Genomic DNA, 27,296 nt, shown 5'->3' with positions numbered 1-27,296 from the left:
AAAGTCGCGGTGGACCTAGCCCATCATCATTCTGTCAATCAGTTTTATCCAAAAAAAATCTAATTTAACTTTTTGAGTGGGGTCTCAAAAGGCGTAACTGTTAATTCAACACCATGTACTTTAAGAGTACAGGGTCCCAAAAGACGTAACCGTCCTCTGCTACCATCTACTGATAGAGCGTTCCGTACTAATAATTTACCTGTATTTGGACGCTCTTTAGGCCGATGAATCTTTTGGCTAAGTGGGACTCTCCGTACTCTCAATCAGTCAATTTAATCAAATCAATAATCAATAACGAACATACGCAATACCCTAATCGACATAACACTTAACAATGAATCCAGAATACATTTCGGCGAACCCTGACCTTTCAGTCAGGAATAACCACACCAGTTTATTCAAAGTTAGTGAATTTATTTCCCTATATTAACAAAGCTAGCACAATATAGATGTGTCTCAACACCAAATGATAAACATAAATGAACATCAATAGCTGTCCATAACGGCGAAACAAGTGCAATCTATGCAGCATTTGAATAACAAGGCATTCGATAATGGCAATGCAAATCACCAAAACTATAATCTGTAACGAGCTAATTGCATACATTTAGTCAGCATAACAAGGTCTCAAATTGCATCATGCAACAAAAGGAATCCTCATCTAACCTCAAATTAACATCGGCATGTGGGACTTCATGCAAAAACAATTTAGCAACATTAATTTAGAAAAACTCCTAACTAGGGCTCTTATCAAAAATCAGCAGTTGGTTACCTAAAAGAAACACAATGCAATTGTACAATCTCCTTTCATATTTACCAATTACGATCAGCATACAAGGAAGTCTTCGTCTCACAGGTACCGTTTCTCGATCAACATGGGACGGGGCAAAGGGGCAGGGGTAGACGGGGCAATTGCCTCACGGCGGCAAAATAAAACTACTACTTCATGCAAAGGGATCAAAGTTAAAGTCTCTAGGGCAAGAATCATTTAAAGTCTCTTTCTCTCGATTAGAGAAAGCATCAAAGTCTCTCAAAATGGCGTCGCAGCAAAGTGGGCCATAATAGCTGCAAAGTCTACAAAATGGCGGGATGTCCAATAATGACCCCTTTCCTCTTGTGCACCTGGTTTAAATAGACAACAGTTCAAATCCAGTAGGGTCTTCCATTGGAGGGTTCATAGGTTAGCTTCAAATTGTCCAATCAAAAACAACAGTTCTCAAGCTTTTACTTAAGCATACATTATCCTTGGAGATGGGTACGCAAGTTGCAACATTTTATACCAATTAACTCACTTTCAGAGCTTCCATTGTCCGCACCTGCAGATCGACCTTGGAGCAAAGAGAAAAATGCCAAGCTGGCATGAAACTTTAAGATAAGCATGTGAACGATCTCAGTGGAAAAGTACAGCTTCAAGCAAAAATACATGTTTATTAGCACATTGGAAAAATATGAGCATCTAAACCGTGAGACCAGGCAACTAGGCCAAAGCCTGCACTAAAGTTATGCTAAGCTAAAACATTTCAAGCAAGCAAATCGTAGCACACGTTTATGATTATGTCGGATTAGTGCAATTCTAATACATCACGTTACATAAAGCACGCTTATAAATGTTGGCAAACTACTCTGAGGGCACATTTTGTCCCCGTACAATCTTTATTAGTTCGGTTAAAGTCACACATGATTATTGCTATACTACGTTTAAGCGCTAATAAATGTAAAACCTTCATTTCAGCTTCATCACACCCTAACCCTGCCATGTATAGAAAAAACAAGTATCACTGACACAAACCTCAGAGAGATATTTTGGGCAATACAGGGGCATATTTATACTTGTTTTGCGCCGAATTTGCGTAATTGTTTTTAATGCAAATTTGGTGCAAAACTAACTCCATATTTATACTTTGGCACTAGACCCGGTGCACCAAATTTATGGGGTTAAAGTATTTTTTTAGACGTGGAATCCTACTTTGCATCAATGAGATGCAAAGTAGGCGTTCCTGTGAAAAAAATGACTCTATGGCCTTAGTGCCATATTTATCCCCCGTGCTAAAATGTTGCACGGGAGAGAGGGGGGGTCAAAAAATGGTGCAAAGTTTGCTTTGCACCATTTTTTATTGCCTGGGTCAGGGCAGGTGTTAGGGGACCTGTGGGCCTAGGTCCATGGTGTAACACCATGGAATAAGCCCACAGATTCCCTCCCCAGGCCCCAGGGACACCCCCACCAACACCAGAGGGACAGCGGAGGATGGGGGACCCCAGGTAAGTGCAGGTAAGTACAGGTCAGTATTTTATTTTATTTTTTAAAGTGCCATTGGGGGCCCTGAGATGGTCGCCCTACATGGCACTGGGTGCATTGGCCATGCCTAAGGGACTCTGTTCCCCTGGGCTGACCATTGAGGTGGTAGGCATGACTCTTGTCTTTTCTAAGACAAGGTTCATGTGGTATGGATGGTTTCGCGTCAGAAAATGACTCTAGGCAGGTTAGAGTCATTTTTTGTTTACTCTAACCTGCCTAACTTTATTTGTTTGTGAAAAACTCCCTTGTTCCATACTGCCAGCCCCAACCGACTAATGTAAAAAAAAAATTACGCTAACCTACCCTTTTCACCGGCTTGCACCATTCCATAAATATGGTGCCCGGCTGGTGCACAGAAATAGTGCAAGCCGGTGCTAAACGTTTTGGTGCAAAACTGCATTAGTGCAGTTTTGCACCAAAAAGTATAAATTGGGGCCATAGTTTGAGCACAGGGGAGAAGACGTGTAGACTGAATGAATGAGATGTTGGGAATAAAAACATACTAAGTTACAAATTTGTCTTTCACAAAGTTGAGCAAAAACACTACAAAGGGGGGAGAACTCATATAAAGAAAATGTTGCTGGTAGGTAAAATAGTCACTCTGTCAGACCACCTTTATAAGCTCAGAAAGTCATCAGGATTAAACATGAAATCAAGTGCCAAGACAGAATGATTCACAAGCATCATGTTCACATCAAAAGAATGAAAGCTATGGTGGTAGGCCACAAGATTAAAATACAGTTTCCAGGTTTCACAATGTGATCAAGCAGCACTCTGAATAGTACATGGAGCCAGTAGATGGCTACTCACAGGATGGAACACTGTGAGCTTCAGGCCTGTGTATTCCTCTAGACTTTAATTGCAATTAGAACATTGAAATGTTGGGAGTTCCATTGAAAAACAATGGAGTGCTCTGGGCTTCTAATGACTGGTTAAAACCTGGCGCTCCAACATTCCAATGTTTTTCACACGGTAACAGCTGTGAAAACAGGCCTCATGGAGCCAGAAGCGATTCCAATCCCCTTGGGCTCCGTGAGGCCTTTGTTTTATTTATTAGAACATTCTACAATCTAGTGGTGGAATATTCTAATAGCCTTATAGCACTTGTTAAAGGACCTCACCCTTGGCTCGGGCCTTTAATGCTGGAGTGGGCCTTTAATGGCCAGTATAGCTTGCTGCGTTGGGCTATATGGCTATATTATTTTGGGAATCTCCGAAAAGTGTGTTCTGTTTGTGGCTAGGATTGTTTTGTTTACTCTTCAGTAGCCTTTCAATCAATGTTAACATTAGATTGCTCCTTCCCCAGTTTAATTGACCCCATTGGGTGGGAAATGCACTTTGGATGTTCCTTGCCATTATAAGACTCAGTAAAAGCATAGTGTCACGTTCTAATATTGTTCTTTTGCCACAAGTACAAAAATATTTTAATGTGTTGTTTGTTTGCATTTCCTGCAAGGTTAAGCCACAGGATCATGGGAATAATGTCTAGTCATGGTGTCCCTGAATCCATTGGCATGCATGACTGGATGATTGTGAGTGCCTGTGCAGAGAGAAGTTGTACTTTTGTAAGTGTGAAAAGTATGTGCTCTTAGCTACACTCAGGCAACAATTATTCTTAAGTTGTCAAGAAACCAGGTAAGTAGTAATATGTTGCCCATTTTCGGATCTGATTTGAGTTTTTGTGATGCTGGTGCTTATGGCTCAGGGGGAGTGGGGAGATCGGCAACGGATTGGAATGCAACTAAATTTTGATGAATCTGGTTGTGTGTCTGACCTGGTCCATTCCAAATTGTTGCACTCTTCAGTGTAATTGAATAGCGTTAATCATAGCATATTGATGCTTACATAAAGCTGCTGCATTGAAGTAAAGAGCCATCATACCATAGAGATTTCTTTACAGGTGTGATATATTCCTAGAACTTTTCTGGTTTTGGAACCATCATTAAGGGGGTCATTACAACCTTGGCGGTCTTTTCACAAGACCGCTGAGGGACCGCCGTGCTGAAGACCGCCAATGGTGGCGGTTTTCCGCTCAGCGTATTATGACTGTTGGCAGCTCTACGTCATTTTTCCGATGAAGAGCCACCAACAGCCATAGTGATGGGCAGCGGGGAAGTGGAGGTTGCTCCACCTCCACCGCCACGCCAACAGAACACCGCCCATCGAATCACGTCCTGTGATTTGGAGCGGCGGTGTTCTGTTGGCGGTGTGGTGTCGGTGGCGCTGCCCCCATGGCTCCCGTCCCCTCCTGGAGGATCGACGGAACAGGTAAGTCAATCGTCCGTTAGGGAAGGGGGTGGGGGGTTATTGGGTGTTGTGTGGGTGCATGGGGGTGTGCGTGGGTGTATGTGGAGGGGGTGTGTGAGTGCGTGTATGCTTGCGGGGGTGTTGTGTGATTGGGAATGAGTGCGTGTATGTGTGTAGGTATGTCTGTATGGATGTGCGCGTGTATGTTTGTATGTGGGTGTGCATGTCTGACTGTGTGTGTGGATATTGGCATGTATGTCGGTGTGTGTGCGTGTATGTGTGTTGGTGGTGCCTGCGTGCGTGTCGGGTGTGTATGTGTAAGGTAATGTTGGGTGTCGGGGTGGGGAGGGGGTCCTGCCACCTTTGGGGGGTGGCAGGAGTGGTGGGGGGTGTAGGGGAGGGAGTCGGGTGGGGGTGGGGGGTGGGGGAGACCGCTATCAATGCCAAGGAAGGAATTCCCTGGCACTGATAGTGCTTACCGACATGGATTTCATGGCAGTTCCTACCGCTAGAAATCCACGGCGGTAAGCCGGGTCAAAATGCCGGTGGCGCCATTGTCACGGCCGCCAGGCTGGAGACCCAGGTCTCCAGCCCAGCGGTCGTCTCCGCCCCGGCGGGCGGAACGGAGAAGCGGCAGATGACCATGGCGCTAACCGCCATGGTCATAATCCTCAAAAAAAGACCGCCAGCCTGTTGGCGGTCTTACCGCCGCTTTAACACAGTCCGCCAGGGTTGTAATGACCCCCTAAGTTTCTTAGCTAAAATAACAGGTTTCCATGTGTGCTGATGTTTGTTCGTGGGTTGGGTTTTTTTCATGGTAGGGTGTATATAGAGAGGCTGTCAGGGTCTGAGCCAAGCCAGATTTAGAGTGCAAATATGATGTCTGTTAAACATATACATAAAAAGATAGATTGATGACTGATGGCTTTAGGGGGTCTCATGAGACTCTTGAAGAGATAGATATGCACCAGGTACAGCAACTTGTTTCTGCATGTGTGAAACCAGAGTGGCTGTCCCACTTCCCAGGAAGGAGAGGAGGAGAGTGTTATTTTATTGCTGGTATGTTTTAATGTTTGGTACTGCTTTAAGACGGAAACAGGTGCTCTGTGGGCTGAAGACCAGGCAAGTCAAGCATTTGGGGGCCTGGAGGAGCCAAGGATTATTCTCAAGAAAGGAATTGTGATGTAAGGACTGGTGACGCTATGGGTTTCTAGGTGCCTGGGGTTTATGCTGTGATCTGATTTTTTTTAAACGTTTACGAGTTATGGTTAGACTAGTCTTTGAGTGATGAATGCAGCCACTGCCAAAGGGAGAGAGAGATGGCTGTATTCTGGTAACTAGTGTACATATTTTTCTGATGGTATCTGTAGAGAGAAAGTGGTGAAAATGTGTTTTAAAAATTACTATAGTGTGTTTTATAAGGAATTGGGAATACTGAAGAGTCAAAAAAATCTCAAATTGTGTTTCAAAGAATTGATGGTACCTGTAGAGCATAAACCGTGTATTGTAAAAAAATCTCTATTGATAAAAAATAAAAAAATAAAAACATAAAAGGTGTTTTCTAGTAGATTGATTGAATAAATGTTTGAGTAGATTTCACCCACGGAAAAGGTTTCAGAAGTTGGTGACAGTTTAAGGATGTGAGTCGGTTTGCCTGGTTCCAATGTCAATATTCTGTTCATAAGCATCCTCAGCCAAATATTAATGAGGTGGTGAGTTTGTTTACTGGGGCATCTGTTCACTTGACTCTGTATGTGTGATGTGCGCATTGCGAGACTGAGTTGGACCCTGAGTCGTATGTCCTTGCCACTTATATGAACATGTGAGTTTTCCTAATTTTTTATAGGTTGCCGTCTTGGTTGACTGCAGCAGCTGCAGTTTTTAAGCGGGCCCATGAGTCATCTATTTAGACATATGTAGGATTCAGCTAAATGTTTTAGATGTTATTTGGTGCCCAATGGGGATCAGGATTCACTTCGACAGATCTTGGATCCAGTTGCAAATAGATTATAGGAAAGTAGCCTTATTTTGTAACTGACACAAATGTAGCTGGTCCAAACCAAAATGGTGTGCCTTGGTCTGGCCATCGTAGACACAGCAGTCGAAAAACAAGGTATTTTGGAGAAGCTTAAATTAGAATAGACATGTCTCTCAACATCATCTTGCATGTCATGTTGTTAACAGCACACAATCAGTTACTTTTTTTTGCTTTTTTTTTGCCTTGTTGGAGCTAGAGCCATTCACATCAGACACAGATTCCTGAAACCTGCCTCTGATCCTTAAACAAAACAACCCTCTTGAAATTGTCCATGTGTGGGGTTGCTTATTACCACTAGTAGCAAGGATGATATGGACACTGGTGAAGCAAATAAAATGGCCTATTTGACTGCCGTTGGGGCAATAAATACAGCAATTATCAGGGTTAAATGGGTCCTTCGGAGTCTGGGCGCTGTTTCCGCTTCACTAACGGTAGCTACGTCCGGGGTCGGATTGGTAAGGCTGGCACTTGGGCAATGGCTGGTGGGCCAGTGTCCGAGATGCAGCTGTGGGCCGCTTTTTAGGGCAGAGTGGTGACTGATTTGCGATCGATTTCTGCTGTTATGCCACCAGCGGCTCAGAGGGGTCCTAAGTGGCCTTCCTGAAAGCCTGTACCAGGAGGCAGATAGACTTCTATTACCTTCTTTTTACCAACAAACAAGGCAGCAGTCATCAATGCGAGCACCCCGCTGGGGCGTCCATTGATATAAAAAGCTAACTTGGCTGGGCTAACGTATGTAGATTGAGAAGTGGAGTGGGAGCGGGCTGAACAGAGGTGGCCCAATGATATTCATCTCTGGTTCACTTATGTGAACTAATCCATGTGAGAGAGCGTAGTTTAAATATTACATATTAGATGTTAAATGCTTATACTTAACAATGCTGCGTACAAAACGACCGCAAAATAGTATACGCTTGAAAATATTCCTAACGATTTATAAGCATGAAGTTGCTATTATGCACATTTACTAATGTCGACTATAAGAAATGATTGCTTGCATTATGATTAATTGAATACATTAACATCTACGAAGATTGCATTTGTATTAGAACCCATAAGCCTTAAGCTAGCGTGAGTCGAAGAAGTAGCTGCGTAGCTCTCATATTAAAGCATATTTTTCTGTTTCTCCAGTGTGCTGACTCGCAAAAGGCCATGACCCAGCATTTGTTCTTTTCTCCGCTTTATGTAACAATGCTAGTTATATTCCCATCCGCTGCTGGATGCTTTAGTATAAGTTTTATACTTTTTGCAACATTTACTGAAACATTCAAGGACATTCAACCATGAAGAAGAGAACTTTTGACCCGAAGAATGTGCCAGAAAATGAAGTAACCCCGGATGTGCCATCTACGAAGACGTCAATTATGAAGACCAATCAAAGTGTAATAAATTATCGTGGGGTGACAATTTGGATTACCTAATGTATAATTTGATAGGTTGAAGATAGTGGGGTATAGTGAATATCCAATAGAATTTTGGGGGAAGGTATTGAGAAAAAGGGAGAAAAACTCATGACACAGGAGACTCAGAAGAACTAGGTAGGGAATGATATCGATTGCATACAGAAACTCTGTCACTCTGTTTGGTGATTTGAGACTTAAAACCATCCTCATCCATTGACTGCCCCATTACACTTTTCCTCCTTATGAGGGAAGTGTCCCCTGTCCCTTAGACGAAATAGACTGACGGCGATCTAACTGATGTCCTGAAGACGAAGGAAGATCCTGTACGCTGACTCATTCCGAGGAGGGTAATTATGACAATTGCTATTGTGATTTGTCTGAATGCTTTTCCTTTCTAGGTACCAACTGCTGTATTCTTGGTTAGAGACCCTAGTTAGATGTTTTCTAAATTGGTGTTCTAAACTATTTTGCATGAAGTCCAACATGCTGATGCTAATTAGTGGTTAGATTAGATATTCACCTTGACGGACAGACAGACATGACTGACGTTGTACTATGCTGAACTGGGTTTATATGATGTTCTATGCATTCTGATCTATGTATCTCCTATGTTAGTGTCTTAATGGTTGTGATCTTTGCATAGGCAAAATCTTATCATATTTGCCATATCGTGACTATGCTCTTTTGCTTTTTGGTTTTGAGATTAATACATTTGCTATTAGATTGTAATCAATAGGGAATAAAATTCACAAAACTTCAATAATGGTGTGGTTATTCATGACTGAAAGGTCATGGTTGCGTCGACAGTTTAACCAATGTCTAAAGTGAAATATATTGTGGTGATATATGTCGATAATATTATTGAGACATTGCTTGACATATTGATCAGTTACCTTGTCTTACGGTGTCTAACCACTGGGTCAAAAGATTCATCGGCCTAAAATGAGTCCTAATGTGTATAAATTGACATAGAAGGACGCGTTAACAGTTCTGGTAGCAGAGCGATGGTTCGGCCCCTGGGGGCCCTAGGATGGAAATTCATTGTTTAATTTGTTTTTCTGTGATAATGCAATTCGGAGGTATGATGGGTTTCTAAGTTCGCCATGGCTTTCCCGGGTTCTCGGAGCCTGCCTAAATGAGTTGGGAATGTTCTCGGCGCCATAGTGTGCGTGGATAGGGTCTTTGCGCTTGCATAAGCTTATGCATTTTGCAGGAGATTGTGAAAATCTGTGTGAATTTAGGCCAAATTAAATGTGGTTTAGCAGGAGTAAGGCGTACTCCACAGTATGAGAGTAGGGAAGTCGGCGTACTTCATGTGAATGTAGCGCTTGTTGCTCCAAAAATTATCCACGTGGTTGGTTGTTGTGTACGGACCTGTCGAGGTCTAAGACTCCGGAGTATGAAGATAAATGTGGTTTATGTTGTAATCTGTGCGGTTTAATAGGTCAATCGGGCGTGGTTGACAAGCCAAGTTTGAGTTATAATATGTGTATGAAATCTTCGATGGAGATTTGACAAATTCTAAAGTGCACTAGAAGGAGTCATTGACAAGTCGAGAGTAGAATTTGCGGGTCGAATTCTGCTTGCGTATGCGGGAACTGATAAGGAGAGAGTAGCGGCTGAGGCTTCAAGTGAAATCTCTGTAAAGTTCTGAAACAAATGTGTTACCCTTCCTGTAGTAAACCAACAGATATGTGTTGTCATTTTAAGGTGCTCGCAATAATTTGCATTAGTTTGTGTGAGTTGTAAAGGAGCGGACAAGCCGCAAGACTTTGTCAGCTGCAGTGTGTGTAAGTGTGACGTCAGTGGTACCGCGCTGAGATAGGTCAGATGTTGAGAGGGGTTGCACACTGATTGGCTGCCGTCCGTGAGAGGCAATAGGTTGAAAAGGGCGGGTGAAGAGTATCATGGGAACTAAGCCATTTCTGATTAAATATAAAATAAGAGAATTGCAAAAATGAATTTTGTCAAAGTATTCAAGAGCGCTCTAAAGGAAGATGTATATATTGTCGCAACTGATGGGGAACCTACACCACCTAAGGGTACTCCAGCCTATACGGTTATGGAAGAAAAGGGTGTTGCACCTTGTTTATGGATGAGACAGTGGCGCAAATTAACAGAGAAAGAGGGGTGTCTAGCGTTCCCAGAACATGGGACGTTTAATCCAAAGGTACTAGAAAATCTAAGGTGGATGTTAAGTACGCAGAAACCACCTCCGAGACCGGCACAATACGAGGCTTTGCCGATCTGGGACTTGATGGCTCTTAAACATAGACAAGAAAGGTTTTAGAGAAGACTGAAAAGGGCAGAGAAATCCTATGCAGAGGCTAGATGGGACAATGAGAGCAAAATGTGGAGACAGGGAATTGTAGATGGGCTGAAGTTATTCCCAGCAATAATTCAGGGAGAAGAGATGCAGGGAAAGAACGCCTCTTGTAAAACCGACAAAGACTCAGGCAAATCTAAAGAAAATAAGAGATCTTGGGAAGAGGACGATGATTCAGACTATGAAGAATTCATGGATAGACTGTTACATGATCATCCGCCACCGTATGCGGTGAGCGACAGTGCTCCAAGCAGTAACATAGATCCTGGGAACCAGACGCAGGAAAAGGGAGTTACTGATACAGTACAGACTAGCGATACAGCTTTGATACAGAATGGTGTCAGTGTACCCACTGCACCAGACTTGCCGATACAGTTGCAGCCTCCACCGAAGATAAAGAGAATCTACCCTGATGTTCCAGTGCTTGAGACTACTACAAACTTGATAGTGCTGCCGGACCCAATATATACAAAGCCAAAACTAATACTGATTGAGTTGACATCGAAATTAATGTCTCAACCACCACCACAGTTGATACCAGGGTATAACCCTGTAGCGGGACCACCGTTAGTACCTGTTCCGGGTACATTGGAACAAACATATGGAGTTGAGGCTCCAAGAAGTCTGGGTCCGGGTCAGGCACCTGCCGCTATATCATTACCTATTACTGTTGGTCCCCCCATACCATTGTATGCACAAGGTAAAGCAGGGGTGTGTGATCAGGGAGTGATGACTCAAGAAGCAATAAGAGGAGGGCATATGGGAACTGCACAGATAATGGCCCCTGGAGAGCAAGCAAATGAGCCACCAAGACCCTTAATGGACCTTAGTCCAGTGGGGGCACCTCTCGAAGCAATGCGTCAGGCATGTTTGGGAGTTCTAACTCCCCAAACCATGAGTACGAATATCTTACACTCTCCAATGATACATGCAGGGAACATTTCAATGCAGGGATTTACGGTACAACAGTTAAACGAATGGTTAGAGAAAACCTATACTTCGCAAAAGACTACAGTGACCACAGTTGAACCCGAGAAAGAGAAACAAGACGAATACCTGAACCTTGTACGACTAGGGGCAGAAGCTGCCGAGTTAGCGGAAGGGACAATGGGAGTAAATAGATTGGAATCATACACAGAGGCAGAATTTAGATACTTGTGTCCCAAGATTACCAAGGAAGTAGGCTAAGTACATCAGAGATTAGCGAACTTAGCAGACAAATACAATATCGATATCGGAAACACTAAGCATTTGAAAAGGAGTTACAGACTAGATTTTGACTCAAAAGATTTTGAACACATGAGATCTGCAGGCATGAAGGCACATCTGAGAGAGCTGTTGCAGAGTGCACAAATTTGGGGTGCATTGGAGAAATGGGAAGGCAGATGGGCAAAGTAAAGAGACAAGGGAAATAGTGATAGTCCAGGGTCTAATCAAGCTAGGACCTCACCTGATTTGGATTCAGTAAAAATATTACCTATGAGAGAAACAGCTGGTGGTGTTTTAGTACATGTGCCATGGACTAGAGGAGACATTCTATCTTTTACTAATGATTACCCTAGACTGAGAGAGAAGCCGATCGAATTGTATCAAGAAACGGACAGGTTTGTGAAACTTGCAAAGTGTCTTTGGGAAGACTTGAATACTTTGTTTGAGATCATTGTTCTGCCTGATTTATGGCTCGAGTGCAAGAGAGGGGTAGATTGGCCAACGAAGGAGCCGGCAAGAGATAAGGTGACTGGTGCACCTTCAGAAGAGGTGATGAAATATTATCATAAAGTAATTGAGTTCTTGAAACAAAAGGTGTCGCTGAAGGTAACCAACTGGCAGAAAATAGACCGGACCTCTCAAGAGGTTAAGGAGTCAATACATGCTTATTATGAGAGATTGTTGAAAGCATTTAAGCATTACAGTGGTACTGAGACTATCGAACCGAAGGACATGAATCACCTTGTGTTTAGATTCGTCGAAGGATTGAGACCAGAAGTTAGTCAAATGATTAAGAATCATTTGATCTGTTGGCAAGCCAAACCGATTGATGAGGTATTGCAGTATGCAAAGTACTGTAGTGATGAGATCGAATTGAAGCAGAAAAAGTTGAAGGAAAAGGTGATGGTGATGCAGATAAGGGCTGCACAGGCTGGAATACAGGGAAATGGAGTTCAGCAGATGATACAGCAACAACCGCAAATGAATGGTGTGTTTCAGGCACAGCCGAGAGGCCGAGGTCGAGGATTTGTGAACCGCGGTTTAGATATGAATAATGTTGTTGTTCAAAATGATGTTCAAGGAGCGAAAAAGATGTCACCATGTCACGCGTGTGGGGGCGTGGGGCACTGGAAACGGGAGTGTCCAAATATGGTGCAGGATGGTGCAGTTCAGCAAAGCACTAATGTTGGTACCTTACAAAATTCACGAGGCCCAAAAATAAGACATCAAAACCCGAATTTTCAAAATAATCTGGTACAAATGCAAGGGGTACAGCCCATGCAGCAGATGCAAATGCCACGTTTTCAATCAATACAAATGCAACCAGTGCAACAGCAGATTCCTATGGTGCCTAGACAGCAAATGCAATTACCAATGGCTCCGATGGGACAGCAGCAGGTGATGCTTCCTCAGCAGGTCACAGGTCAGGTAACAAATCAAAACAATACTGTACAACAGTTCCAACTACGAGGTGAAAATGGGATAAATGAGGATTGGTCAGATGATAGCTCAGACAGTGAGGAGTGCATACTTGCAGCATCCTTAGAAGTGGATCAGAGAGGCCCATATGTAGAAGGGAAGGTGATGGGCTACAAAGTTTCATTTTTGGTTGACACAGGAGCTCCACAGTTCGAAGTGCAGAAGTTCCAAGATTACCTCTCTCAGGGCGTACTATATGAGTGGTTGGAGTAGCAAATCAGTACCTGACTAACCCGATTACAGATCCAGTACAAGTTGAAATTGGTAATTTCCAAGGGCTACATAGATTTGTAGTATGTGATTCAAGTCCAGAATCCCTACTGGGAAGGGACTTACTCTGTAAGACAAAGGGGGTGATTCTGAGACTGGCGGGCGGCGGAGGCCGCCCGCCAGTCTTCCCCCGACAAAATACCGCTCCGCGGTCGCAAGACCGCTGAGGGTATTTTGAGATTTGCCCTGGGCTGGCGGGCGGCCGCCAAAAGGCCGCCCGCCAGCCCAGGGCAAACCTACCTTCCCACGAGGACGCCGGCTCAGAATTGAGCCGGCGTAGTGGGAAGGTGCGACGGGTGCAGTTGCACCCGTCGCGTATTTCAGTGTCTGCTTTGCAGACACTGAAATACTTTGTGGGGCCCTCTTACGGGGGCCCCTGCAGTGCCCATGCCATTGGCATGGGCACTGCAGGGGCCCCCAGGGGCCCCGCGGCACCCCCTACCGCCATCCTGTTCCTGGCGGGAGACCCGCCAGGAACAGGATGGCTGTAGGGGGTGTCAGAAGCGGAAAGTCGGCGGGAGACCGCCGACTTTCCGTTTCTGACCGCGGCTGAACCGCCGCGGTCAGAATGCTCGAGGGAGCACCGCCAGCCTGTTGCCGGTGCTCCCGTGGTCGGTGACCCTGGCGGTCACCGACCGCCAGGGTCAGAATGACCCCCAAAATGTTCAATTACCTGTTCCAATGATGGAATTGAAGTACAGACAAATAGCAACGATGAAGGAGATGAAAGTCAATTCATAGAGGAAGAAGCAGGGACAAATGAAGACTATCCATTGATTACCTTATTCCCAATGCATACTTTGATTGACCTGCCTGTCGAATTGCAAGGAACAGTGACAGAGAAGGTGTGGGATTTGACCGGGAAAGAAGTAGGATTGATAAAAGGGGTAGAACCAGTCAAAGTTCAGATCAAGCCGAATGCAATGTTCCCACAGGTGCCACAATATCACATGACCCAAGACGTCCTCATTGTGGTGTCACAAATAATTGCAGATTTTCTCAGACAGGGAGTTCTGAAAGAAGTTTTGAGCAGTCCATGTAACTCTCCCATCATGGGTTTAAAGAAGTCCTGTGGAAAAGTTCGAATTGTGCAAGACTTGCGGAAAATAAATGAAATTGTGATAAAATGTTGTCCTGTGGTACCTAACCCAGCAGTAATAATGTTCCAAGTTCCCTGTGATGCTGAATGGTTTACCGTAGTAGACCTATCACAAGCCTTCTTTTCGATACCTCTTCATGAGGACAGCCAATTCTTATTCAGTTTCAAATTCCTGGATAAGGTGTACAGTTGGTGCAGAATTCCTCAAGGGTTCTCAGAGTCACCATCCATCTTCAATCAGATACTGAAAAAGGATTTGGAACCTCTTGTGCTGCCTTTTAATTCAACTCTTGTGCAGTACATCGACGATTTGTTAATTGCATCCAAAACCAGAGACAGTTGTAAATACGACACCATTGCATTACTGAATCATCTGGGAATGAATGGACACAAGGTGTTGCCCAGAAAGTTACAATATTGTCAGAAAGAAGTAAAATACTTGGGACATTTGATTGAGAAAGGGTCCAGAAGAATATCAAAGGAAAGGATAACAGCTGTTTTACAGATAAATCCTCCAACAACAAAAAGAGATGTCAGGATGTTTTTGGGAATGGTGGGCTACTGTCGTCAGTGGATACCCAACTTCTCAATCATCTCAAAGCCTTAATAAAATTGACAGGAAAGGAAGTCAAAGATGAGCCACATACTATAACTTTGTCAAAAGAGGAGCTTGAGTCATTCATAGAATTAAAAGAATGCATGTGCAGGGCACCAGCATTGGGAATGCCAGACTACGAAAAACCTTTTCTGTTGTTTTGTCATGAACGTGATGCTTGTTCTTTGTCTGTCTTAACACAGGTCCACGGAGATGCAAATCGCCCTGTAGCATATTTTTCAGCTACTTTGGACCCTGTCGCAGCAGCCTTACCGAGTTGTTTGCGTGCAGTCGCAGCAGTTGTTCAGAGCCTTTTACAATGTGAAGGCATAGTCATGGGATACCCTTTGACAGTAATGGTTCCACATTCAGTTGAAATTCTATTGACACAAACTAAGACTCAACACATGACAAATGCACGTCTCACTAGGTGTGAGACGATCATACTGGGGTCGCTGAATGTCACTCTTAAAAGATGCACTGTACTGAACCCGGCAACCTTACTTCCTAATGAAAATACTGAAATCAAAGATGAGGAAGAATTTGAACATGATTGTCTTGAAGTGACTGAACTCTGTACCAAACCTCAGCCAGACATGCAGGATACCCAGTTAAAAGAAAATGACTGCATTATGTTTGTTGATGGGTCCTGTCTAAGGGATTCAGCAGGGACATTGAGAGCCGGTTACGCGGTATGTACCATAACTGGCATTGTCGAAGCCTCTTGGCTCGAGAGAGTGTTCTCTGCACAAGTGGCAGAATTAATCGCCCTTACTAAAGCATGCCATGCAGCTGTAAATTTGAAAGTCACTATCTATACTGATAGCAGATATGGATTTGGAATTGTGCATGATTTCGGCCAACTTTGGTCACAGAGGGGTTTTATGACCTCCTCTGGTTCTCCTGTGAAAAACGTCGAACAAATAAGAGATTTGTTGCATGTGATTCAGTTACCTCAAGAAATTGCCGTGGTGAAGTGCAGTGCTCACATCAGGTCACAAGATTTTGTGTCTATGGGAAACGGCTATGCAGATCAAGTCGCAAGATTTTGTGCATTGAACTGTATATCGTTTAAGGAGCAATGGGAATTGTTACCACAAACTGAAAACGACACATGTTTAAATCTAGCAATACGAGTGGTTGATACCTTAGACGAACTGAAAACATTACAAGGTCGTGCTAGCAAGGAAGAAAAAAGTTCCTAGCAAAGAATGCAATGTGGACAAAGAGCTGATGATCTATGGGTTTCAGAGGAGGGAAAGTTGGTTTTGCCAAATAGCCTTTTATCACAGTTTGCCCGGCTCTATCATGGGCAGGCACATCTGGGAAGAGATGCCATGATCAGATCCTTTAAGATTGATTGGTTTAATCCAAAATTCAGACATGCTGCAGAAATCACTTGCCACCGGTGCGTCATCTGTCAACAGATGAATGCCGGAAAAGAAACTGTGGTAACTCTGAGCCACATTGGGAGAGCTGGAGGTCCATTCAACAAAATGCAAATGGATTTTATTGAAATGCCTGTTTGTGGAGGATTGAAGTACGTGTTGGTAATTGTGTGTGTTTTCAGTCATTGGATTGAGGCATATCCCACACGTAGGAATGACAGTCTTACAGTTGCAAAACTACTACTTAGGGAACTGATACCAAGATTCGGGTTTCCGATTTCTATAGAATCAGATAGAGGGAGACACTTCGACAATGAGGTGATTAAACTTCTGTGTGCCGCACTCAACATTGAACAAAAGCTGCATATTAACTATCGCCCTGAAGCATCAGGATTGGTAGAGCAGATGAATGGTACTTTGAAATCAAGGATGGCAAAAATGTGTGCAGCAACTAACATGAAGTGGCCAGATGCCTTACCTCTAGTGCTGATGTCAATGAGAAACACACCAGACAAGAAAACAGGACTGTCTCCCCATGAAATCCTCATGGGCAGAGCTATGAGATTACCAGCAGTACCTGCAAATGCACTAGTGAATATTACAGATGATATGGTGTTGGATTACTGTAAAGGTTTGGCTGACGTGATTCGCTCTTTTTCTCACCAGGTGGAAGCTAACACGTTGCCACCGATTGGCGATCCAGTCTACACCCTACAAGCCGGCGATTGGGTGGTTGTCAAGAAGCACATGAGAAAATCGTGTCTAGAACCATGTTGGAAAGGACTGTATCAAGTAATTTGACGACCACCACCGCTGTGAAGTGTGCCGGAGTTCCCAACTGGATACATGCCAGTCATACGAAAAAGGTAACGTGTGCTGTTGAAGAGGAACTTGAAGTTTCCGGTACAGCAACTTCAGGAAGAGAAGTCTCAGAGTCAGAGAACAGTCAAGAAGGAACTGAGACTACTGGAGAGCCCACTGAGAACAGCCTTGTCCCTCAAGCAGTCAATGAGTTTGAGAGAGGTGACAGAGTGCCTATCTCAGTAGAGGCAGCAGGAGAACTAAGCCAAGGAGAGGTTCTCCCAGAAGTAGACGAATACGGGTTAGAATCTGAACCCAACATAGAACCAGAAGAAGAAAGAGAAGGAGAAACCGTAAATACAAATCAAAGCGTGTCAGAGCTTCCCAAACCAGTTGCAGATCCGTCAAGAGAAAACACCATATCACAAGAGGAGGGTGCTGTCCAACGTCCTGAAGGAAAACATTGAACCAAGACACATAGAGGTGACATTTGGCCAGATAAGCCACACCCTAGGATAAGAGAGGAATCAAATGATACAATAATAGAAGAGAGTGATACTTCACAAGCAGATGATCTGAGTGAGGGAGAACAACAAGGTGAACGAAGATTAAAAAGAAAAAGAATTGCGAACAGAAGATATACAGGTCCTGAATGGGCGTATGCTACAACCTCCGAATGGCAACAAGAATTCCTAGCATTCTGTTTTGATCGAGAAGTACCAGGCCAATACTACGGCACCTGAATGAGTTCGAGAAAATCTTTTTGGCTAAATTGAAAACTGGAAAGAAAGAGAGACTTTGAAATTATCGGAAGTGACATTAGAAAACCGGATTTGACTTTTAAGGAAACCTGATTACAACAAGCTGCTAACCTGAATTGACGAAAAAGGGTCCTGGAGTGAGTGAAGACGCTGTAATATACGCAGGAAAAAAAAAAGAGAAGAAAAAAAATGTTTATTCTCGAGTTGATTGTTGATCTGCTATTCTGATTCTATACAAACATGGCTTATAATAGAAATAGTAGCAAAGGAAGTAAGGTATGCGGTTGGTTAGGTCTTATAATAGGTATTGTGTGTGCAGTAATGATTGTAGGAGTGATTGTGGGAATGCCATGGAGAGAGAAAGAAACTATTAACGCAACTTCAAAGCCTGAAACTACTACTGCACTAACACCGTGGGAAAGATTTGAGCAGGATGCAAGACATATGCATGAAGGAACTAATGCAAAGGGAGAACTATCTACTAATGTCTTCTATCACTCACTAAATGAGTATGTGGAAACTATGGATGCGAAAGATTGTTATGTATGTACTAAAATTCCTTCGTCTGTGCAGGAGGGAGTTACCTATCATAGTCTCCCTCTTACTTATGGAATTAGTTGCAGCCTGCTACTAACAAGATTCTATAATCAAGAGCATGTGCAATACTATTATTCAAATTTGGATGTTGTGTTTTCCTTTGTGTCTGTGATTGAGTTCTTAAATAAATTAGCTAAAGAACACGATATAAAAATAGTTAGAGGATTCTTTGAACCAACACTTACATTTGGCACTGCTTATGCACACAGCAACAATTTGACTTGCTTATTGTCGCCTGTAGAGAAAAGCTTTTTAGATCACACGGATGAGAGACGCAAAGTACTGAAAGAAAGGTTAGAAAAAGGATTAGAGAAACGCACCTATGCGAATGATTATGCTTATACTGCAATCAAGACGCAAGGCAAATTAGCTATAGATGCATTACATGTAGGAAGGCTTTGTATATATAGTCCAAAATCTGATCAGGATAATTTGTTTGTGGGAACGAGTGAATGCAGACATGTGTTTTTGTTTCAGAGTAAATGGACCTTTATGCTGAATGGACAAGATCCAGCGATTCCTGGAATCTATTACATCTGTGGGCTAAATGCTTATTACCGTCTCCCTAAGGGATGGTATGGGACATGTTATTTGGGGATAGTATTCCCAAAGATATACCAGATTGATGACTTAAAACAAATACCTAAAACGTCTGAATTACAACATCCTAGACAAAAACGAGAATCAGTGGCGGCTGTCACTGGTGATATATTTGGAGCTATAATCCCATCAGTAGGGGTTATCTTGAATTCCATGAAAATTAAAAAGTTGTCTACTATAGTGGATAACATGTTGACAAATTTTACAGGAGCTATACTCCTGATGGATACCGAACTTGCTGCAGAAAGAGCTATGACTCTTCAAAATCGGCTTGCTTTAGACATTCTTTTAGCAAAGAGTGGAGGAGTCTTCAAAATGCTTAATGAGCTTCATTGTTGCTCATTTATACCTGATAACAGTAAGAAAATTAGAAGCATGCTTACTTACCTTACTAGAGATAGTACAGATTTGAAAGATCTAAAAGAACTTGGTGTTTGGGAGAAATTTGGAAAGGGAATTGCCCAAGTCGGAAGCTGGTTTACCAACATTTGGAATGGGGTACTTGTAAAAATTCTCATGGGTTTACTGATTGTTTTGATTTGTCTATTAGGACTGTGGGGGCATGTAAAATTAATGACAAAGTAAAAAGAAATTGGACCAATAGAGCCAGAAGAAATGAAGAAAGTGAAAGAGAGAAAATGTTCAACGTAGAATGCGCAAGGTGAAAAATTAAGATCAAAGAGAAATTTGTGTGATGACGAGCGTCATTAGAGGAGGGACTGAGAGAGCGTAGTTTTAATATTACATATTAGATGTGAAATGCTTATACTTAACAATGCTGCGTACAAAACGACCGCAAAATAGTATACGCTTGAAAATATTCCTAACAATTTATAAGTATGAAGTTGCTATTGTGCACATATACTAATGTCGACTATAAGAAATGATTGCTTGCATTATGATTAATTTAATACATTAACATCTACGAAGATTGCATTTGTATTAGAACCCATAAGCCTTAAGTTAGCGTGAGTCGAAGAAGTAGCTGCGTAGCTCTCATATTAAAGCATATTTTTCTGTTTCCCCAGTGTGCTGACTCATGACCCAGCATTTGTTATTTTCTCCGCTTTGTGTAAAAATGCTAGTTATATTCCCATCCGCTTGCTAGATGCTTTAGTATAAGTTTTATACTTTTTGCAACATTTACTGAAACATTCAAGGACATTCAACCATGAAGAAGAGAACTTTTGACCCGAAGAATGTGCCAGAAAATGAAGTAACCCCGGATGTGCCACCTACAAAGACGTCAATTATGAAGACCAATCAAAGTGTTATAAATTATCATGGAATGACAAGTGCATTACTTAATGTATAATTTGATAGGTTGAAATTAGTGGGGTGTAGCGACTATCCAATAGAATTTTGGGGGAAGGTATTGAGAAAAAGGGATAAAAACTCATGACACAGGAGACTCAGAAGAACTAGGTAGGGAATGATATTGACTGCATCCAGAAACTCTGTCACTCTGTTTGGTGATTTGAGACTTAAAACCATCCTCATCCATAGACTGCCCCATTACACTTTTACTCCTTATGAGGGAAGTGTCCCCTGTCCCTTAGACGAAATAGACTGACGGCGATCTAACTGATGTCCTGAAGACGAAGACTGATCCTATACGCTGACTCATTCCGAGGAGGGTAATTATGACAATTGCTATTGTGATTTGTCTGAATGCTTTTCCTTTCTAGGTACCAACTGCTGTATTCTTGGTTAGAGACCCTAGTTAGATGTTTTCTAAATTGGTGTTCTAAATTATTTTGCAAGAAGTCCAACATGCTGATGCTAATTAGTGGTTAGATTAGATATTCACCTTGACGGACAGACAGACATGACTGACGTTGTACCATGCTGAACTGGGTTCATATGATGTTCTATGCATTCTGATCTATGTATCTCCTATGTTAGTGTCTTAATGGTTGTGATCTTTGCATAGGCAAAATCTTATCATATTTGCCATATCGGGACTATGCTCTTTTGCTTTTTGGTTTTGAGATTAATACATTTGCTATTAGATTGTAATCAATAGGGAATAAAATTCACAAAACTTCAATAAAGGTGTGGTTATTCATGACTGAAAGGTCATGGTTGCGTCGACAGTTTAACCAATGTCTAAAGTGAAATATATTCTAGTGATATATGTCGATAATATTATTGAGATATTGCTTGGCATATTGATCAGTTACCTTGTCTTACGGTGTCTCACCACTGGGTCAAAAGATTCATCGGCCTAAAACGAGTCCTCATGTGTATAAATTGACATACAAGGACGCATTAACACATGCACAAGGAGTGCTGGCGATGTTTGCATTTTTATTTTTTATTTTACTGGAGTTAAGAATACAAAAGTTAAGAATCAATAACTATTTCAAAGATCTTGGCAGCTAGCCTGAGATAATTCAGTTTTTTAGACGTCCCTCCTTTGGAGTGCACCCACCTTCCTTATTTTGATAATACTTAAAACACGGAAGCAGTGTTGTGAGAAGAGGAATAATCCGCAGTTGTGGGCCACTTTTTTTATGGTGCCCAGGCCTATTTTTCATCCCAATCCGACCCTGGCTACGCCCCTGTGTACTTCCTCTTGCGCCCATTTGAAAAGCTGGGGTTCACTATTTGGGATTGCATTGGAATGGCTTTCTCCACAGCATTCCATCGGCACTGACTCCAGGTTACCTGCAAAACACGCCATTCAATCACCCTCCATGGGCTCTTGACTTCAGTGATCTTCTAACACATTTTTCAATTCTAAAATCGCTATTTGTGCACATGCACACTTTAAACTATTTATTTTCCCAAGCAAACGCAGCCTTTCTGATGTAAAACAAGTCGTAGAATCGAAAAACAGAAAAAAGTGAGGGATGTCAGTTATTTTCTCAATGAGAGGCTCTCGCAATGTGTGTTTTTCAAAAGCACTGAATGAACTTGTGCTGAAATAGGGGACAATACAAACCGGAGCCAACCGAGAGAAAAAAAAGACAGATTGTCTTTACAAACTGTCAGTTAAAGACAAAGGGGGATAAAGTGTTGTAATCGTTATGAAGAGACGTAAGTACTCATGCTGAAACATTAAATGACACTGGGAGGAATATGGTTTGTGGACAAGACGTTTGGAGAAACCTTGTCAACTCGAAGAGGATAAAGGCCCAGCTGACCCCGTGGGAGCTCCTCAGAGCGTTTTAGAAAGATGCCCATTTGTCATCATTTAGTTCCAGCCTGTCCTTGTTTTCCATTTCAGACACTTTTCCAATAAAACTGCAAAGCATCTGAATGCACCTCTTGTGAAATGGAGTCCTCCGGATAATCGTACTAGTCAATAATTTAATAATGCTTTGTAGAATGTTTCCTCTGATCCTACACATGTATTCCTAACACCCCTGAGACCATACGTTTTGCGAGGGGAAAATGGTAAATATAATATGTATTGAATGTGCGCAAATTAAGTGTTGCATGCACTCTGGGAGGCCTAAAAAATCAAATGTGGCTGTCATTTCAGATCTGGTATTATCTATAATAAAACGAAAATCCCAAACGTTAAAATACTGAAGGGAAGTGAACCCACTTTAGTTGTTTATTCATGAAGCTATACCATTGTCAAAATCAACAACTAAGGCCCCTGATAGACCAATGTATGACACTGCTTAAGGACATACATGACTGGGTAAGATAGTTTGCACACACATGGTGATTGCAGTGGTGCAAATGTAAAATCAATTTTGCATTGAAATAGACCGATGAAAAAATATTTTTACCAGTTGATTGATCCCATTGCCAGTGCCTAGTTTATGAAGGGGTAGCATGTCTGTGAGTATTTACAAATACCGACGCGACCGGCACGGTATGATTTCTATTACTTACCAGGCTTATCATAGCCCTCGTTGCTACCCGTACTTCATTTGATTGGCTTATCAGGAGCTGTACTTCTGCTTCACATCTTCCAAACCAACTTTTGGGACTCCCTTACATGTCTCTTCATCTTTATGTGTCCACATAGCTGAAGCCTTGACAAAGCCTTGAAGACTAAACACGTGTCGCCTGTTTTGCTGTTTTGGACTTATATTGTACTTGGTCATCTGACTGGAACTCTGACCACTTGCTTTCACCTGCAATAAATATCCTGTGTTACCTGTTTTCCTGGACTTCGACTCAATTCTTGAATTACCACTTGGATCTACTACATGAATACTTTACGTTGGGTGTGCCCTGGCCTTTGTGTTCTCATTGTTTGAACTGCACCTTGACTCCCTGATTCACAACACCAGTTAGACAAGGGGACTCAGGAGTCTAATGTTCCAATGCAAACCATATACTAGAGCTTTTGGCATTACAGGACCTCAGGCGCAGGTGTGGCTTGTTGAATAACAACCGCTATAGTAAGCTTAAAGCGCGCTGTCACAATCATAGTATGAGGTAATCAATGATGTCAATTAACATGTCATGAGTGAGCTTTTATGTGAAGTGATAAGAGGTGCATGCCAGGGGCGCACGTTATAGTTAGCTCACTGAAGTATAACAGACCAATATCAGTAATTTTTCATTTTTAAATCCTTTTAAAGTCCTTATCTCATTTCAAAACCTGTAATTAACTGTATTTTAACCTTTGTTTTTTTCCAGGGGATTTCTGATTTTATTTTAACATACGTTAAGACCTTATTAATATAACTAACTATAGTATTACTTCAATCTTTGTTTTTCTAGTAGATTTCTAGGGTTTTGTTCATTTTTAGGGTCGAGGTGTGTCGCATGCGCAAGCGTATTGCTTGCGAGATGCTTTAGGAGTTAGAAAAGGGCTCAGAGCCCTGTCCACGTCACGTCAGTGTCTTTCATTGGTCCGTGGGCTTGCCTGTTAAAATCTGCTTGCTTTCATTAGAGGAAGGCACGCACACGTCATACCTTTACCGGTGGTTAGCCAGCCTCCACTGCAGCGACCAAGTACTGAAAACATGCGAGGCTCACTGTTTTCCATCAGGTTTGTGGACTACTTTTTATCTTTTGTTCCCAGCGCGATCTCGCTTGGCAGAAGTGGAACGCTTTGCATAACATCGATCCTGCTACCACGCTCTGACGCTATAACAAACGGCGCTTTGCATGGCACCTAAATAAATAAAACATGTACAAATAATTGTTGACTTTCTGAGTGAAGCTAAGGTTGTGTGAAGAGGTACACACCAATGTACCCCGCAGTTGTACGTGAGCTGCAGCCCAGAGAGGCGCCTCAGGAGTTCTGGTGTTTTACAGCTATAATAATCTCCGGTTCATTCGCGGGTGAGGCGCTTGACCCACACATTGCCTCTTTACATTGAGAGATATGTGTATTCGCTTCTCAGGCTGAAAATACTGCATGTATTGATGGTGGGCGAGACGTGCTCACTATTGTTGTGGGGGAGGTGTTTATTTAAAGGAAACGGAGTAAACACAATTTTATGGCAAGACCGGAGGCGAGTATTATGCATTTCTTTTATTGTTTTATTAAATAGCATCAGTCAAGAAAAAAGAGCTGCAAATCCCAGCAGGGAAAAGAAACATGGCCAATGGGAGAAAACGAGTATTCCATGAGTATACACCAATCACAGTACAGTGTTCCCCTAAATACTAATCTTGACTGTGAACAGCCCTCTTTTCTTGCTGATTGCAGTCAAGATAAGTATTGCAAACATTTTCTCTTTCATTATTTATTTGTTCAACATTGTTGGTTGTTAAATTGTGCTGTGCTATGTTTTATCACGCTTATTTGGTGAAATTTTATTTCTAGCCGGCTTGTAGCCGCACATAAATGCGCGTCTGTCTCATAAACACACGTCTGTCCCAGCGCGAGCACCTCGTCGACGTTTACTCTCACCGCGTCCCCATTTTCAGCACAACGATTGAGAGAAAAGTCGTTTCCAGTCACCGCTCGTCTACACAATTCACATTTTGGTATTTTTCTTACCGTGAGGGTTTTTCTCTGTCCTCCGGTCCTGTCTGCCTCACTCATCTGGGTTTTCTATCAGGCCTTCCCCTTTCTCCGCCCCTTTCTCCACCCACAAGCAGAGCCAAGTTGTTTTTTCCTCCCGTTGAGGAAATCATTAACCCTTTCTCTCCCTCTAGTCTCCTCAGTTTTTCTGCCCTATTCTTTTTATGGATTCAGATTCTTTCTCTCTGGATAAAGCAATGTATGAAGAGGAGGATATGATTACTGGACATTTCAATGACTTTATTCAACTTTCTGTTGTACAGGCTGTTTTAGCCTCTATAAATAAACTGTAAAAGAATTTGGAAAATTCAGTTTTAAGCTTGGTATCCAAGACAATGTTGGCCAAGTCTGCGGGGATAGCAGAAAACGCCTTCTTTTCAATTCTACTACTAAAACGGCGTTGGCTGCTGAGGTTTCTGCATGAAAGGCAGATGACGCGGCTCCTCACAGACCTCCCTTAAGGGAGGGTTTTTCAAACATAAATAAATCATCTTTAAAATGTTCCAAAAAATCCAAGCATAGTACTGCGCCTATTGTTATTTCCAATATTTTGGATACCGATGATGAAATTCCACATGTGGTTTCAGATGTAGACAAATCCGAGAAGGATGATGGGGATACTGTTAGTTTTGCTCCTCCTAAAAAAGCACGATTTACGGCTCAAGAGGCTTCTAAACCTCTATTAATTACCGACTCGGAAGGGGTTCCTATGTTTGACCCACATGACATACACCATCCGCACTCCACGGAATGGTTTCCAGCAGATCATGTTGGGGATTATGTTGCTTCCAGATTGCGCACTCCCCTTGACAAATAATCTAGAGCGAAACTTCACTCTGAATGTCCACATCCTTTGCTGCACTCCAAAATAACTGCTACTCCAACTATTGATCCTTCTCTACTGACAATTTTTTACCAAGTTCGGCAAAGATCCCCGCAAGGGTGTTGATAAGGCATGGTCCTCATGCCATAACAAACTCCTGGACGTCATGGGTCCATTGACTCGCATTTTCGATATAGCGGAAGCAGCTTGTCTGGACAATTCCTCTATTAATCCCACTGATTTATCCTTATGGGTCCAAAGATCTTTGTGTCTCTTGGGTAATGCCAACACTGCTAATACTCATGAATGCAGAAAAGGTCTTCTTCTAAAGCTTGACCCCAAACTTGTCAACCTGGCCACTTTAGATCCAGGCATCGAGGCAGAAGGTCTCCTTTTTGGGGATTCCTTCATAAAAGAGCTAAGCAAATGTGTGGCTACTTTTGCCTCATTGGATAAGGCCCAGCAATCCCTTAAAAAGATGTTCACCAACCAGGTTTTTGCCAGGGCCGGCAGAGGCAGGAATCGGTTTGCCGGACGAGCCTACAACAATCAGGGTTCCCTTGGTGCCTACAATTCCTCCTACCAAGAACACAGACCTCAATTCTACCCGCAAAGAGGTCATGGTTTCCGCAACAAAGGCAACAGAGTTGCCAGATTCTCCTCCCAAACCAGTAAGTCCAGTTTCTGGCCTTCCTATTATAGGAGGTCGTCTTTCGTTGTTTCTTCAGAAATGGCAGTCGATTACAGCAGATCCCTGGGTATTAAACACTGTACAGGACTATTCTATCAAGCTTTACTCAATGTTTGTTTAATGTGTGTCTCCTCATCTGCCCACGTTTTCTCTACAGATGACAAAGCTAATCTCTACGGAGATCCAATCCCTTCTGCAACAGCATGCAATTGTTGTTTGTCAGGTAGATCCTACTGGTTTCATCAGTTTGGTTTTCCTTGTTCAAAAGAAAAACAAGAAAATGCGTCCAGTCATCAACTTAAAACTCTTCAACCGTTTTGTGGTCTATCGACATTTCAAAAGGGAAACCATTCTCCACCTCAGGGATTCTCTTCTTCAGAACGATTGGATGGTTCGTTAAGACCTACAGGATGCATACCTAACCGTTCTCATGCATCCAGAATCAAGAACATTCTTGCAATTCGAATGGTTAAACCAGACTTATCATTTTTCCTCTCTTCTTTTCAGCCTTTCTTCAGCTCCTTGGTGTTTCACAAAACTCATGAGACCGGTGGTAGCTTGTCTCAGAGCCCAAGGAGTCAGACTAATTATCTATCTGGACAACATCCTTATCATGAATCAAAGTGCTTCATCGCTTCTATCTCATCTTCGGTTAGCCCATTCCCTTCTGTCGAACCTCGGTTTTCTAGTTCTGGTACAAAGCCTAGAATTGTTAGGGTTTCTAGT

The sequence above is a fragment of the Pleurodeles waltl genome, chromosome 2_2 (genome assembly GCF_031143425.1).
Source record: "Pleurodeles waltl isolate 20211129_DDA chromosome 2_2, aPleWal1.hap1.20221129, whole genome shotgun sequence".
NCBI lineage: Eukaryota > Metazoa > Chordata > Amphibia > Caudata > Salamandridae > Pleurodeles > Pleurodeles waltl.
Note: the sequence above shows the minus strand (reverse complement) of the source record.